At 38.6% G+C, this 16,055-nt stretch overlaps 1 protein-coding gene across 1 annotated transcript in view; it reads right to left on the bottom strand.

The window, feature by feature from the left end:
- LOC104966606 (ubiquitin-associated and SH3 domain-containing protein B-like) overlaps positions 1 to 16,055 on the bottom strand; it is a 57,222-nt gene that overhangs the window by 775 nt on the left and 40,392 nt on the right. The window lies entirely within an intron of this gene.

Raw genomic sequence — 16,055 nt, 5'->3', positions numbered from 1 at the left:
TGGTAAGAGACGAAGTTGGGATCGCGTGAAATGCTCTCCGGCCAGATCCATCTCACCAGCGTTTATGCAACGCTTTTTCTAACTCAATATCAAGCCACACTTATTGTTCCTACTTGTCTTGTATTTTTAAGTGAATAATGAGCCCGTACTTTGTTGCCGTCAGTTAATGGGGAGAGTAGGGCCAGAATACTGAAATCTGTATGTTTCATCGTTTTTTTTCCTTCTAATTTGTATTCTTTTCTAAACCACACACTTGTTATTTACTCAACAATAACACATAATTATGCCTTGTGTTTATTTATTTGCTTGATTAATAAACCACAAAGTTGGAGTCCCCCGTCAGGACCGAGGGTCGGAGCAGGCCTCAGTTGCTTTAGAGAATTTTACACCACGGAAAGTAAGTATCTTCTCCGCTTCGCGTTGACAAACCCCCGGAAGTCCTCAAGCTCTGTGATTTGGATTATCGCCGAGCGTGACACACTTGAAATGAGATGGAACCACGGCAGACTTGTCCAAAACTGGATTGAACGGGTCCACCCCGTCCCCACCCTCCTCTCCCAACTCCGTACCCCTCTCCACCCGTCCCCAAACTACACAATTGGCTGGCTTATTGTGGTGTTACAACATGTTCTCTATGGCACGTCTGTACTGGGAAATGTAGTTTTAAAAGACGTTTTTCGTATTCCCATAACTAAGAAGTTGCCAAGTATTAAACTGTGTAACATCCTGGAGGTTTTTGGGGATAGGAAACACTCACATTTAATACTATAATAATGAATGGGGAAAAATTTTGCTGGCCCAGCAATTAATATACTGAGGCGTATATACCCACATATATATATACCTCCTGTTGTAATGATGAAACCTGAAACATGCACTTGTCAAATTCAGAAGGCAAAATTTGCAAAAATCTGGCAGTAGCCATCGATCATCTTTGAGATAAGATATACGTATTGATCCCAAAGTTGAAACATTTTCGTTACAGCAGCAATGTGTAACAGTTGTAAAAAATATGCAGTGGTGTTTATTTGTAAAATCATTTAGTTATAAACACAAATCTGTTATATTTAATAATCTGTGTTTCTTTATTTATTGAATGTTCAAATACCTGACAAGGCCTGGAGATAAAAAAACTTGGGCATCGCAGGTTCTCCAACAGTGCATTATCAAGACAACTCTTCCAATATGTGTGGTGTTACCTCCAACCATAAACTGTCATATTCTGCACATTTCTTATACTCATCTACATACATCTTATAAGAGTAAATACGTATGTATATACGATCAGTTAAAATAAAGTGCTTGAACATACAAGTAGTTAACATTGCAAGGAAAGCAATATATTACAGGTACTTGTCAGGCTTTAATATTTATACCCCCAAAGCTTTTTTCTTATTCAAATAAGGCCTAACCTAAAGTATTTTTTTATTTTAAAATAAAGCCTTATTAGTTTTGCCTGTCTGTGTCTCCTAATTAATACTATAATAAAAAATAATACAATTTCAATAATGTGCTTAAACCACCAGGTGTCCCCTTTCTATCAAGCTGTGCACCGTAGGTTTTAAATATACCCAATATACGACGTGGATCAAAAATATATCAGCGATTAAACAAAATCTTCAATTCTCTCTTCCAACAATATAAGTGTCCTTGCCAGTATCAATAATAATTCGGCTGACTTTTTTATTTGATCCAATCAGTAATATTCGGTATAATTTAAACCATAACGGTGCACAGCGATAGAAAGGGACACCTGGTGGTTAAAAGCAACATTATTGAAATGTATTATTGTAATTAATTAGATTATTAATAGGAAGACACCAGACGGCAAACAATAAAGGCTTTATTTAAAAATAAAAGAATACTTTAGGTTAAGGCCTTATTTGAATAAGAAAAAAAGCTTTGGGGGTATAAATATTAAGCCTGACAAAGTACTAATATATTGCTTTCTGCAATGTTAAACTACTGTAATGTTCAAGCACTTATTTAACTGATGTAAACATACGTATTTATACTTCTTTATAAGATGTATCCGTAGATAGTATAAGAAATGTGCAGAATATGACAGTTTTAAGGTGGAGGTACACACACATATTGATAGAATGTCTGTAAATGCACTGTTGAGGAACCTGCGACCCAAGTTGTTGTCATCTCCGGCCTTGTCAGGTATTGAACAATCAATAAATAAAGAACACAGAATTATTAAATATAAAACAGAATTTGTGTGATCATACTAAATGATTTTACAAATAAACACCACTGCATATTTACAACTGTTACACATGCTGCTGTAACGAAAATGTTTCCAACTTGGGATCAATAAAGTATATATTATCTTAATATGATCGATGGCTACTGCCAGATTTGCAAAATTTGCCTCTGAATCTTGACAAGTGCATGTTTCAGGTTTTATCAATTAACAACAGGAGGTATATATATATGTGGGTATATACGCTACAGTATATTAATGCTGGGCACAAGCAATTTTCACCCTATTTATTAATTATATAGTTTAAATGTGAGTGTTCCTATCCCCTAAACCTCCAGGGATGTACACAGTTTAATACTGGCAACTTCTTATTATGGGAAATACGAAAACGTCTTTTAAAACTACAATTCCCAGTAGAGACGTGCCATAGAACATGTTGCGAAACACAATAGCCAGCATGTGTAGTTCTGGGGACGGGGTGTGGGAGGGGGGGACGGGGTGGACCCGTTCAAATCCAGTTTTGGACAGTCTGCCTTGGTTCCATCCCATTTCATAGTGCTGTTCGACGCTCGGCGTAACATCCAATCACAGAGCTTGAGGACTATCACGGGGTTTGTCAAGCGAAGCGGAGAGAATACTTACTTCCGGGTGTAAAATTCTCTAAAGCAACTGAGCTGCTCCGACCCTCGGTCCTGACGGACTCCAACTTGTGTTTATTAATCAAGCAAATAAATAAACACAAGGATAATTATGTGTTATTGTTGAGTAAATAACAGTGTGTGGTTTAGAAAAGAATACAAAATTAGAAGGAAAAAACTATGAAACAATACAGATTTCAGTATTCTGAGCCCCTACTCTCCCCATAACTGACGGCAACAAAAGTCCTACATTATTCAATTAAAATAAAGAAGTAGAAACAATAAGTGTGGCTTGATATTGAGTTAGAAAAAGGTTGATAAACGCTGTGAGAATGGATCTGCGGAGAGCATTTCACCGCGATCCCAACTCGTCTATTACCAACGTTCAGGGAGCTCTATGCAAGTCAATGGGATGCCCTGCCCGTTGACAACTGACTCTCAAGGGGTACCCTGTCCGTAATAGAGTGACGGGGAGGGGCCCTGACCGACCGTCAACATGTGACGGGTTGGTAGTGAGAACGTGTTGCTTTAGAATATGATCACAACCAATAACAAATCATTTAAACTTGTTTATTCTTATCTTATGTTACCAAGTTAGGATTCTTTCTTTTTATTTATGCATATTTTACTAATCACTCCCCTTTTGATTTTTTTTTTTTTTCACTGTCCTATAGTAGCCTACACATTGGAATGATTTCTTACTTTATTTTTTACATCTATATTAAATAGATAAAGGTGTGCTCTCTCCAGCTCTCTCGCTCTCTTTACTCTGTCTCGCTACATTAGGGCAACAAACTACTACCCGATTTACAACTCCTGTAGGGTAAGGCAACAAACTACAAGGTCTTACTTACGTTCAGCCAACAAACCTACACTTTTTTTATTCAGGCAACAAGCTACAATTGCAACGTCTTAAAGGTGGGGTAGGTAAGTTTGAGAAACCGGCTCGAGATACACTTGTTGTTATATTCCATGGAATGCTCTCAACATCCCGATAGCAATGAATATATTAAATGCTTTGACAAAAAATCCATAAAAAAATGTCATCTCTGGAAGCCGTGGCGCTGTAAAAAGCACGACCAATCATCTGAGCCGGCCCGGCTAAAGTAACTGGATGACCTACCTGCCTGTCAGCCTTCCATCTGTGCACAAACTTATCTCGTGCCCTCATTGGTCATGTGCGCGTTCGTGTGTGTTGGAGGAGGGGCTCTGTAAGGAAGTGGCAGATTTGTTCCGGTTGTGTATTTTCAAATTCTAGCACACTCGAGCTGGTTTCTTCAAAATTACCTACTCCATCTTTAAGTTTAGGCAACAAACTAAAACGTTTTACATTTAGACAATAAACTACAACTTTTTACGTCCAAGCAACAAATTACAACGTCCCATTTTCACTCAACAAAATGTCGTCCCGTGATTTGAATGCATCTCAATATCATCTTTCTCTGATTAAATATAAGCAGGTTAAAGCTCTAATTATATCACTATTCCCGCTAATTGTTATATGTTTAAAATATTATTCACTGCAATAATCCTAATATAAATTCAGATGGTAGATTTTATCCCTATTCCACTTCAGCAGGTAATCCCGGAACCTTCAAGGTTTTCTGTTGCAAGGACATCACAGCAGTTATTATTTCCAAAAACCAACACAATGAATAATAACATAAAATAAATGGATATTCACACACACGTTCAAAACACTGTCCTTGCTACAGTATACCTGGCGTGATAATACATTTAAATCAATTCAAAATGAAATTGTGAAAGGGTGGAAGAAATGTCACCCATCTTTTTGTGTAAGCTTAAAATGAAAAACAGACTATTTGTTAGATTATGAAAATGTTTTATTTGTCTGCAAATCAGTTATTTTGATCAAAAGATATGAATATCCAGGGACACGAGTAAAATCTTTTTTTGATCTTTCTGTACCGACTTTATTTCAAATGGAGTGAAACTACATTTTCAGATGTAAAGTGACAGTTGATAAAGGAAATAAAAGAGAAGCATTTTTGGATTTTAATATATTTGAGTGGTTCATCATACACTGTTTAAGGCACAGAATGTTCTGAAGTCACGTAAACAAGCAGTTTTGTTAAAATTCCCAAAATGTTACCTTTTTCTGGAACTATTTTTTTTTTCTGGCGCTCAGATTCATTGGCAAAAGTAAGTGTTGCAATTATGATGTAAATAAGAAAACGTGATACACACAGTAAGGTATTTTAGAACTGCTATATTATGGCAAAACTTATCTTATATAATATTTAATTAAACTAAGTTATATAGTACATATACACACAGGAAACAACATACTTAGCACATGCTGTATCGACTCATGTTGCTGGTTTTTTCTCAATAAATCCTTCGAGTTAAGGCGTGTCTAAAGGGCTGACAGGATTATATGAATGGACCAGTGTAAGGGAGGAAGAGGTAGTTAGTGCGGTAAGACAGACACACACACACACACACACACACACACACACACACACACACACACACACACACACACACACACACACACACACACACACACACACACACACACACACATGCTAACAGCTGACAGAGGCTCACTGTGGTACATGTGGAGTTAAAGACTTGTTCCACTGTTGGGATTTTAGCTACTTCCTCTCAGACACACACCTCACACACACACACACACACACACACACACACACACACACACACACACACACACACACACACACACACACACACACACACACACACACCAACTTCATTGTTTCTTAATGTAGATAAGTGACAGGTGTGTGTGTGTGTGTGTGTGTGTTTGTGTAACAGATATGTTTGTGTTTATAGTTTCATGTTTGTAGTATTGTGCATTTCATGTCAAGCATACTCTTATTTCAGTGGCTAACGATCATTTCATTAAAATGAAAGAGAATTTGCTGTACGTTTTAATATTGTTTTAGTCCATTTAACACAGTGTTGAGGGTTATGTTTTGTATATAAAGAGTGTTCATTCATGCATATAAAATGCACTCTTGAATTTGCAGGTTTTTTGTATCAATTTAAAGAAGAAACATGTTTTATTTCAACGGCTTCAATCAATCATTTTCCATTAGATTTTGTTACTTAGATACTAAGGGATAGTATACAGGATATTATTATTGCGTCAAAAATATGCAGGATGAAAGTATCTGTCTTTCATTACATCCAATTGTTGTTTGCTATTTTTCTTAAAAAATCACACCATACATTTAATCTGGATGTTTTTTTTGCTTACATTACAAGTGATATGTTAACATTTGAAATGATAAATCGTTTAAACATACTTATGATTTATTCTCTTTGGAGAAATTGAAAAAACCCTACAGTGTTCCTTGGAGAAACCAACATACACCGCCTAAATATAAACAGGATTTCAAGGGCAAAAAGCTTTGAATTGAATGTATTTGTTAATGTGTATTTGAGTGTGTATGTGTGTGTGTGTGTGTCAACTTAACACTGGGACCCCTACACAAGCNATTTGGGTACGGAGGAAAAGAGAGAGGGTTTTATTTTCTGACGCTGCGTGAGTTCCCCGACGCACCGGGGACACATCTTTATGTATAAAAGACATCACAAAGTGTTGTGATGTCTTTTATACATAAAGATGTGTCCCCGGTGCGTCGGGGAACTCACGCAGCGTCAGAAAATAAAACCCTCTCTCTTTTCCTCCGTACCCAAATCTTTTAAAAACGGGTGTACAATGAGCGGATACGGATTTGCTGCAGATCTGACGTCCAATCGGCAGCGGACCCACAGAAAATTGCTATCAGAAACAATGCCTGACGTGTTTTGGACGTAATCTCGTCTTTGTTTACATTAGCAAGCCTCGCTAACACTCAGAGCAAACCTGTACTGGAGAGCACATGTGTTTAAAAAGCAGGAAATAAAAAAAGAACTCACCTTGTGATAAACCTGCAAGAGAAAAAGCATTTGACCTCCATACTATTTCAGAAATAATCTTTGATGTGGTTTAGAACAGGATGGCGTTTTATCACAGCAGAATTTAACTCCGGTAGAATTCTGATCAGGCATTAGCCCCGCCTCCTCCTTTAAGCTAAGGACCCAAAATCCGCGTTTCTCTAACAGGGCTGCAAAAGAGGGGTTGAGCAGTATGAGGCATGGCTACAATGGCTGATCTGTTTGGTATTTTGAAAAAACAACTTCACAGACATGTTTTGTATAGGTATGGCCCTACAATATATTTTTCCAATATAGCATGATAGGTCCACTTTAACTTAGAGTAGTAGTTTGTTGCATACACATAAAAAAGTTGTAGTTTTTTGCCTACAGTAAGTATGTCTCCTTCTTCGTCTTCTAAACTTAAAGTTGTAGTTTGTTGCCAAAACCTAAAGTAGTATTTTGTTGCCTAAATGTCAGACGTAGTAGTTTGTTGACTAAACCTAATGAAGTAGTTTGTTGCATATGCGTAAAGAAGTAGAAGTTGTGAGTCTGAACACGAGACGTTGTAGTGTGTTAGTCAAAAGCAAGACTTTGTTTGCTGCCTAAAACTTAAGAAGTAGTCATTTATTGCTGAAACCTTGAAAAATATGTAATATGAGAAAATGAAAGGCTTACCACTCCATTAACACTAAATTCTCACAAGTTGATTGAATGAATGAGAGACGGTTGGTGTGGATTTGGATAGTGAGGCATATTAACCTGTTGCATTGTCTGTATTTTGTTGGTGATGAAAAACATTAGTTATAAAAACATATTTTTGAAGACTTGTGACCCAGGCGGAGCGTGGCTGTCCTTGCTCCAAACCGTCTGCTCTGTATTTTGTTTCAACGCCTCCTCTATGCAGAGCCATTAGCAGCAACTCAGGCGAACAGCAGATCACCGCTGAAGAGTGTCTCTTTCTTTTTAACGTTCACATTTGCTCCTCACTCTCCTCTTCATGTCTTTACACCTCAGTGCAGTTAACATTCATCAAAAACTGTAAAAACACTTTGCTGCGCCTTAAGGAGGAAAACAGCTTTTCTGTGTGACCGCCCTCATAGAAACCATTACCAGTTTATGAAAAAGAGAGCCATCAGACACAAGGCTACCGAGAAATTCACATAAAAAGACGTGTTTTAGATGATTGCAACGCATAAAGGGCTAATTCAGGTATATGATGAAGTACAGCATTAACTACCGTCTACTAAAGGTTGTCTTTTTGTTTAATTACTAAAGATGATTCACGTCTTTTAGTATAGATCACAAACATCCGTTCAATCTCAGGTAGAAAAGAAGCTGCGTATACATTTATATATCCATAATTAAAACGGCCAAAGGGACCAAAAGGGTTATTTTCCTCTAATACTTTCAATTAATTGAACTAACAGCCATAGTTTACTTTATTAATGGGTTCATTAATGTTGAATACAATTTTCTTTTCAATCTCTATTCATAATTCATGATTATTTGCACTACTGACATTCCCTCAATGTATTTTCCCACGTATACCAGCGGTTTGGGGATTCTCGCATTCAGAGATGAATGTAATTTTGTTTGTGGTGCTCCCAAACATTTTAAAGTGTCTTAGAAGAAGAAGAGCACATGTGTTTGAAAAGCAGGAAATAAGAAAAGGAACTCACCTTGTGATAAACCCGCAAGAGAAAAAGCATTTGAGCTCCATACTGAAATAATCCTTGATGTGGTTTAGAACAGGATGGCGTTTTATCACAACAGAATTGAACTCCGGTAGAATTCTGATCAGGCATTAGCTCCGCCTCCTCGTTTTTTTTTTCATTTTCCCACTTATACCAGCGGTTTGGGGATTCTCGCATTCAGAGATGAATGTAATTTTGTTTGTGGTGCTGCCAAACATTTTAAAAGTATCTTAGAGTACCCTAAAAAGCACTAGATGAATACAAATGTATTAGTATTGTTCACAAAGTATATTTAATACCATAAACTTGCATTATTCTGCATATATATTGTATTTTCTCATATGTCTCTTAAAAAATGCAAAGAAATAACACATTTCATTGATTTTCTGCAGAGATCAATACATCTCTCCTCTCCTCTTCCTCTCCTCTTCCTCTCCTCCTCCCCCTCCTCCTCTTTGGACCCTGGGTGCTCCCTGCTTCTGTTCTGGGTGCTGACAGGCCCAGCTGTCTCCTCTTTTTTGCCCTTGGCTGTCGCTCATTAATTTCCTCCAAAGGCCCCTAAGAGACAGCTCTGCCTCATAGTGACCATACTTGGAGAAGAGGTGCTCAGCGGACTAACAGACACACAGACCACGCACAAGTGTACACACACGGAAAACAAGGGGTCGCGTAAAGTCATACTGGGGATAAGAATGGATTCACAACATGTGATGACAGCGCTGCTCTTCGGTACACACAGACACAACGGAAAATACAGAATATTGCAGTTTTTGTACCTTCATATTTCTCTATTCTCAGTTGCATGAATAAACGTAAAATACAACGCCTTATAAGGCTCATCGTAGGCTAAACAAATTATAAATACAGAGATTATTGTTGACATTTAAATGTATGTATATTCTTTAAGATTAAGTGGATAATTTAAATTGAGAAATTAGCACATTTCCTGAGCACATAAAATAATACATTTTACAGAAAATGAAAGAGCTCAAATTGACAAATGTACTAGAAAAAAACGTGGAAGTATGTCCAATTATTTTCAAAAAGAAACTTTATCGCTTAACTTTGCAAGGTTGGATCAACCTCATCACACGAAAGACAAGTTCAGAAGGATTTCTTCTTGAACCAATTGTACCTCACAGAAATACCAAAGCTTTTTTGATAGAAATGTATAATTACATTTGGGAAATTCCAAGTATTCTTTCAGTGCAATTCCCATTCCCTTAGCCCAGATTCTTTTGTAATCTTTATTGACAATGGCACTAATAGACTGTCGTACCAAATAAAAAAAATGTTGGCTACATGATGCAAGTTTAATAAACATAAACCATGCTGCACCTATGTAATAGTATATATTGGAGTACAAGACATGCCTGTGTGCATACATGGAGGACAGATTGTAAATGTAGAGGTCAAAGTGTGCTGCTGTTAAATTAATGTTGTAAAGTTACAACCTTTCCCAAAAACTCTTGAGTTCAGTAGAGGAAAGTGAGATGTTTAACAATTTATTGGTTCAAACTACACTTTGTGTGTGTGTGTGTGTGTGTGTGTGTGTGTGTGTGTGTGTGTGTGTGTGTGTGTGTGTGTGTGTGTGTGTGGGGTTAATCACAGACCCTCAGCCCAGATTCACGCCCCCTTCACTGCCTCTCTGAGCAATGTAAATTAGATCTGTTAATGAATGTTTTCTCTCATCACATACAAGTGCAAAGTAACTATGCCGTGTATGCCCACCTTGCCTCTCCGTTTACCGCCCTAGTGTGCCAAGCATTCAGAGTAAATGAAAATATACACAGGCACAACCATGCCCGGCATGCCCTCTTAACAAGCTGCAGAAACACTGCGAGGCACGGCTGCTATGCTGAGGGGAATCTTGAGAATCTCCGAGCTTACAGCTGCGAGCTCCTCGCTCTCCGGCTTTCACTGATCACCATGTCACAGAGCTGCGTTTCTACCGAGAAGCTATTTAAGTCAGAAATATGAAGTACATTTCCTTCTCTATCAGCTTCATGATAATCAATAGTCACTTGTAAACATAAAAATGCAAAAGATATTCCAGTAATTGCATCTTCTGAGGCCATTGTATAAGCTAATGATGGTCCTACCTGCTGCAAACAGCTTGAAACAACATTTATTACATGTGTTTAAAATATGCGTTAATTGTTTGGTTACAGTGTTGAGCATCCTATTAAGTTTCTATGGTATTTATTAGATAAATGATATTTGTCTATTCACACAAATACTTTATTTTTTCATACGGTAGTGCGTGAACTTTACCTGAAAGAAAAACGCTTTTAAATTAATAATTCAAAGATGAGTTAAAAACATCAACATTTCAACAGTTTTAGCTGAAGTTTGGTGGGTAATTAAATAAAGAAAATTAATGTTTATATGAAATATGAACACATTTATTATGTTGTTTATCTTATACTCTTGTAAAATACTGTTATTAAGTAAACATATGTTAATACAAAGCAGGTAGCTGTATGGGAATTAATGAGGATACGGTTTTGAGAAATATAAATCAAAATAGGTCAAGATAAGAAATAAGATATGAATGTTTTAATTGGTGAAATTCTTATGCCACACATAGCTCAACAATCACAGAAAAAAACATAAGAATTTCTAATAAAGATAACCCATTTGTGATGTACATTATATGAATCAAGTAGCCTCAGCTATACTTTTAATCTTAAAACAGGTGCATCAAGGCCACGCATTTCTTATGGTTGTCAATTAAACAAAAAATGCAAAACAATTCCTCTCCTCTTGCAGATAAACAGTAAATATAACTGAGACTATAACAGCTTAACATTGACACAAAAGCAGTTGGTGTGAATTACAAAGCTTACATAAAAAGTGTATCACTTTTTACAAATAATAATTAAAAGGTAAAAAACATGAAATATTCAGCTTTTAAAAAAGTTAAGCACGTTTCAAATCATGTTTTATCTGTGATATAAGATAAGATAGAAGGCTGTACAGTTGTCTGTTAAAAAATCATTACCCCAGAAAGCTCTAATAAACACAAAAATAGGTAAGACATGTGTTTCTTGCATGTCTCAAATCAAGTTATTTTGAATAATCTTTACTATTAACTTAAATAAGATATCATTAATACACAAATACAACAGAATTATTTGGCCTAAATTGTCCCCGTTTATCTCTCTCTCTCTCTTCCACCCCTCTTGCAGTGGCAGAGTCCATATAACAAACATGGTAACAGCTTAACGTTGACTTAACAGCAGTCGGTGTAAACTTCGTGTAACCGAAGGCAGACGAGCGTGGAGACTGGCGTTCAGAAACCTTAGCAGCGGTGTTAAAACTCTGCCACATTCGTGGGATTGTGCCCTGCGTGATACAGATTCCTGACACAAATCCTCCGTTGGTGTCTCCATAAAAAGTGAAGAGCGCAGTCTGCAAACCAGGAATTTGGGGTGTTGCAGCGAGCAGCAGGAATTCACGGCTTGTCACAGTTCATCTCTGCAGGAGAATATGAGACAGTGAATCCTCCACACTCACTCGTTCCAGATCAGTTTAATTGCGTGGAAAGACGCAGCAATTCTGTAGAAATATTTCCCATACAGTAATTCATGCATTTACTGTATATCCGAAAAGTTGAGACACATATAGATACTTAACATTTTTACAATACCTCATTATTGTCAAGGCTACATCGTACTTCATTATCTTACAGCTTGTTTTAAACCGTAATGTATCCTTAAACATCTCGTTTTTTAAATATTTTCATAATTCATAATTCCAGATGTAAGAGAAATGTCACTGAAGTGTATGGAAATTTGAGTTTCACAACTAGCTATAGCAGGCAAAAAATACGTCCAATTTTTTTTATTATAATACCAAGCAATTTATAGATTCTGCAATATACAATAAAACTGTAAGACAATATAATATACAGTCAATACTGCATACAAAATATAATACACAGATAATAAATACAAAGGTGTGCGGTGATGTTTAAAACTAGAGTTTAGTCGATTTAGCTACAATAGCATTCTGTGTGTATTTAAGTAGCTTATGCTGACTTTAATAGTTAAACTAGGGTAAAGTAAGGTACATTAAATTGTTGTTTATAACAGTTTATTAAACTGAGTTAGGGTTAGTTTCCCCCCTCCTCCTTACATTCTCAGTGGCTCACTCCCAGCTAGAAATGGTTGGTTCTAAAAACATTCAGCGGGAAGTTTTCTTTTGGTTCCCAGAATGTTCATCTGAAAGGTAGGATAACGTTAGCTAAAAACATTCTTAAAATGTTTGGTGATAACTGTCTTAAGATGTTTTTGATAACATTGTTCAAACATTATGCCCTACTATTCTTAAAACGTTTTCAGCGGGACGTTTTATTTTGGTTCCCAGAATGTTCTTCTGAAAGGTAGGATAACTTTCTCTAAAAACATTCTTAAAATGCTTGGTAATAACCTTTTTTAATTGTTTTTGATAACATTGCTAGAACATTATGCCCTACTATTCTTAAAACGTTTTCAGCTGCAAGTTACATTTTTTTATGTTGCCAGAATGTTATTATTTTAGAGTAGGATATCGTGCTTTATCGTTCCAATTTATCAGAAGTCTTTTCTTTTTTTTGTAATGCGACCAGCAGCTAGTACAAGTCACTGTCGCTGTCACATGTACTGGAGGGGACCCAGAATCAGTCTCGGGATCAGCTGGTGAAAGTAACATTTGTTTATTAGAAAAGGGGAGCTGGGAGTGGAGGTTGGTTATGGGAAACAGTTGTTCCAGTGTGGGTAGAGAGGCCTGGCTGGTCTTGGGAGTGTGGAAGGCATTGGATTCCTCCTGGGAGAGACATACAAATGAGTGTGAGGTAAAAGCAGGCAAAGTTGTCAAAGAATATGCCGGTAAATAGCTAGAGCGGAACGCAACAAACCGTTCACGGCAACAATCCGGCAGGGTATGAGTGCAGGCTGCAGGCTTTCATAGTGCTTGGAGATTGCTCCCAGCTTTGTATAGCAGACCAGCAGGCAGAGGGGGGAGAGAGAGAGACACACAGTAGAAACAAACACATACAAACACTAACAGGGGTTTCAGGGACGGGCAGTGACAGTCGGTCCGTTCTTCTATATGTCTGTTGGTCTCAAATCTAAAGGGTGTAATAACGATTTTTTATCCAATATGCATAAACAGCGGACACTGTTTATACGCAGCCCTCACAAACCACACATGGCCAGATAGCTTATCCAACAGTTAGAACCTACGTACGAGACACAACCTTTATAGTCAGAAAAAAGTGTGATATTTTACACATATGATATTATGAATACTGTGGGCCTACATACCTTAGTGTGATTATAAGTGCATGTGAGTGAATATTGGCATGCAAATTTGTTTTTATACGTCCTATTCATTGTCTCAATGCGCTCATACATCTTAAAAAAGTTAGCACCGAAAATGTTAAGAATGTTTTTAGAGAACGTTATCCTACCTGTTAGAGCCATTTTCTGTGTTGACAATGAGTGTATTATTTTCTTATTAATTTAGACCTTAATATATTCTTTCCATTTATGTATTGGTACCGAATTAAGTATTCGGAGAAAAACTTTGATTTACTGTGAGTCACACCTGTGATATAAGGAAGGGGTCGGACTGAGCGTGAGGAGGAAATTGTCTCTAGCAATGAACGGGTAATCGGGACAGTCTTTGACCTCACGTTACACTGATCATTTTGTTTATTTTGTTTGTTTAAATATATGGAAGTAAATAAATCGGCCAAGGAAGGCAAAGAAATCAGCGCCTACAGAGCTTTATTTTGATGTTTTTTAACGTGTGAGTCAAGAAGCGGATCGCTGTTGACGTGGCACAGTTTTTATATATCCCACAAGAATAGGCCACGAGTCACGACAGGTGGTTTTAGTCCGGATGCTTCGGTAGCGCCTGCCAGACGGCAGCAGACAGAACAGTTTGTGGCTGGGGTGATGGGGGTCTTTTATAATCCGGAGGGATTTCTTCCTGAGCCGCTGGGAGTAAAGGTCCTCCATGGATGGTAGCTCCGTCCTGGTGATGTTCTGTGCAGTTTTCACCACCCTCACGATTTAGGGCGGTGCAGCTGCCGTACCAGGCCGTGATGCAGCCAGTCAGGATACTCTCTATGGTGCACCTGTAGAAGGTCAGGATTACTCTCTATGGTGCACCTGTAGAAGGTCAGGATCCTCTCTATGGTGCACCTGTAGAAGGTCAGGATCCTCTCTATGGTGCACCTGTAGAAGTTGCAGAGTATCCTGGAGTCCATGTTGAACCTCCTCAGCCTACGGAGGAAGAAGAGCCGCTGTCGAGGTTTTTTGGTGATGGTGGTGGTGTGAAGAGTCCATGTCAGGTCCTCAGTGATGTGGACACCGAGGAACCTGAAGCTGCTGACTCTCTCCACCGTAGTCCCATTGATGGCAATGGGGGCGTGTCCCTCTCTCGGCCGATTCCTGTAATCCACAGTCAGCTCCTTGGTTTTGCTGACGTTGAAATGGAGGTTCTTATCCTGGCACCAAGATGTCAGGTTTTCGACCTCCTCTCTGTACGCCATCTCGTCGCCACAGGAACGATTCAGTCAAACGGAGCATGACAGGCCCCTTTCGGGACGATACTAGTGAAGGGAGTAAGTGTTCGGATTAATAGCGGACAATTAGGGAGAATAATAAGAGAAGGGGAAAAGGTAGTCCGACAGAAGGTCCACAGTTGCGCGTTGGGAGGAGGTTGGGGAAGCGAGGACGAAGGTTGAGTCACCCGGTTCGGAATGGAAGAGGGAAGGTTGGCACCGGATTGGTGAGTAGTAGTGGTGTCGACAGATCTGGCCCCCAAGTAGCCTTTGCCAAGAAAGGGAAGGGCTTACTATAGGATGTTTTGGACCCGGATTAGCAAGGTTGTGTGGTAAGAAGTGAACAGGATTTTGACATAGTAATATAAAGTAAAAATATTACACTGGCTATTATTTTGGTACATAAAGGATGTTAGTGCAGAGGGACTAACTTAAACCGCACAACTAGGATGTCGATGCAACACACTACCCTTACCAAACGAAGGGTACGGCGGTCAAGACCACAGCGAGTCACTATTATGAATATATAAGTCCTTGGACAACCGTAGAGTCAGACGATCGACTACAGAACAAACACTTCTACGGCTATTCACTACCTCACAAAGATGTACTCAAGACACGATTCCACGCACCACCCGCCGCGTAAAAGTTATAGATTCACTCCTCAGTCTAAGTCGAGACCTGGACTACCGAGGGACCGGCACAAGAGTCGCCACACACGTCAGCGACCGTCTCCCACAAGTGTCTGTATAACGTTGTCCGGGGACGCCTCATGTCTACAAATTTTGTGAGGTGGTAACAAGGAAAAGGTGTTTTTCTGTTTAGTGTCGGAAGTTGCTGATGGCGGGTCATCGTAGGGGCTGGGTCCGTCACGCCCACCCTTTGTAGTGGTAAGAGGTGGGACTAGGATAGTGGTGCCTAGGGAGTTCCGACATATCCCGTGCACGAGTCGTTTGAGGAAAGGAGGGACAAGGTGTCTAAGACGTACCGGTGTGTTGTCGAGGTTGTGGAAACTCTTCAAACGACTGCTGTGCTGGCAGTAGCCGGTG

This window comes from Notothenia coriiceps, unplaced genomic scaffold, assembly GCF_000735185.1.
Source record: "Notothenia coriiceps isolate Sejong01 unplaced genomic scaffold, NC01 NC01_scaffold00037246, whole genome shotgun sequence".
NCBI classification, from domain to species: domain Eukaryota; kingdom Metazoa; phylum Chordata; class Actinopteri; order Perciformes; family Nototheniidae; genus Notothenia; species Notothenia coriiceps.
The sequence above is the reverse complement of the archived record's forward strand: the minus strand, read 5'-3'. Positions and strand labels throughout refer to the sequence as shown.